Raw genomic sequence first — 1,874 nt, 5'->3', positions numbered from 1 at the left:
TAAAAAACGTTAAAAAAGAAAAGGGTAAAATTTAAAAGAAATTTGGCAGAAGAGAAAAAAAAATTGAAAAAGAAAAAAAATTAAATTAACTGCAAGGCTAAAGAATCATGGGGAGAAAAGCCATGAGTTCCGTGCTTTGCTTTCTCCTCCTCTGGAATTCCGCTGCTCTCCTTGGTATTGAAACTGCACTCCTTGGTAGGTGAACTTGGTCCTGGCTGGGTTTCTTGTTGATCTTCTGTGGGAGGGGCCTGTTGTAGTGATTCTCAAGTGTCTTTGCCCCAGGCGGAGTTGCACCGCCCTTACCAGGGGCCGGGCTGAGTAATCCGCTCGGGTTTGCTTTTGGGAGCTTTTGTTCCCTGAGTGCTTTCCGTAGAGTTCCAGAGGACGGGAATGAAGATGGTGGCCTCCCGGTCTCCGGCCCGCAGGAGCTGAGAGCTCGGGGCCCCACTCCTCAGTGCGCCCTCAGAGAACAGCGCCCAATTACTCCCGTCACCCTGCCTCTGGCCGCACTCCGAGCTGACCGAACCTGCGACCAGTTCAAGGTAACCCTGAGCTGAGAGCTCACTCCTCGGCTCTGTCTCTGTAGCCGGCTTCCCCGTTCTAATATCTGTAAGCTCTGTGACACTCAGACCCCCCCCCATCCTTCTGTGACCCTGCGGGACCTGAGGCCACGCTGACCCCGCGTGGGCTTCACCCCGGTTAAGCCTCTGCAGTGATGTCCCTCAGCGGAACAGACTTTTTAAAGTCCTGATTTTGTGCTCCGTTGCTCCGCCGCTTGCCGGGAGCCAGCCCCTCCCCCCGCGGTCTATCTTCCCATCGCTTTGGATTCACTTCTCCGCCAGTCCTACCTTTCAGAAAGTGGTTGATTTTCTGTTTCTACAATTGCTGTTCTTCTTCTCTTCAACCTCCTGTTGGATTTGTAGTTGTTTGCAATCTTTAGATAAGCTATCTAGCTGATCTCCTGCTACCTGAAGTAGTCTCAGCCTGCTACTTCTCCGCCATCTTGACTCCTCTGCCCAATTGTAGGAATTTATACAAAGAAAATAAGTAGACTTAAATACAAAGAGTTACATATGGATATTCAGCATAGCATTGTTTATAAGGAAAAATCAGAAACTGCATGGAACTTCTTTTTTTTTTCCTAAACAAACACTCTAAGTCCAATGTAGGGTTTGAACTCATGATCCCGAGATCAAGAGTTGTATTCTCTACTGACTAATGCAGACAGCTGCACCAAAGGAACGTCTTAAAGTGAAAAGGAAAAGGCTATAATTCTACATAAGAAAATTCTGAATAAAAGGATAGATATATGACAACATATACATAAAACATGGAGGAGGGAACAAAAAAAGTATTTTTAGAATGTATTTGAACTTAAAACTTAGTTTGAACTTAATATAGACTGCTATACACTTGAGATGTTATACATAAACCTCGTGGTAGCCACAAACCCCAACCTATAACACACACCTTTAAAAAGAAAATAAAAGCACTACAAAAGTGCATCAATCACAAAGAAAGACAGCAAGTGATGCATAAACAATGAATCTTGGAACACTGAAAAAATAAAGTTTAAAAAAAATCATACACTGCATTACCATACAGCAACAAAATTAAACTACTGCAATCTGCAATAATATATATAAAAAAGGAAAGACAGCAAGAGAAGAAAAAAAGAACTGAGAAAAACTACAAAAACAACCCAAAAACAATTAACAAAATGACAGTAAGTACATATCTATCAATAATTACTCTAAGTGAAATTGGCCCAAATGCTCCAATTAAAAAAAATGGGATAACAGAATAGATGAAAAAACAAGACCTGTGTATATGCTCCCTACAAGAGAACAACTCAGACCTAACAACACATACAG

Source organism: Lontra canadensis, unplaced genomic scaffold (assembly GCF_010015895.1).
Source record: "Lontra canadensis isolate GAN:19392208 unplaced genomic scaffold, GSC_riverotter_1.0 scaffold259, whole genome shotgun sequence".
In the NCBI taxonomy this organism is placed as follows: domain Eukaryota; kingdom Metazoa; phylum Chordata; class Mammalia; order Carnivora; family Mustelidae; genus Lontra; species Lontra canadensis.
This window is presented reverse-complemented; position numbering follows the sequence as displayed.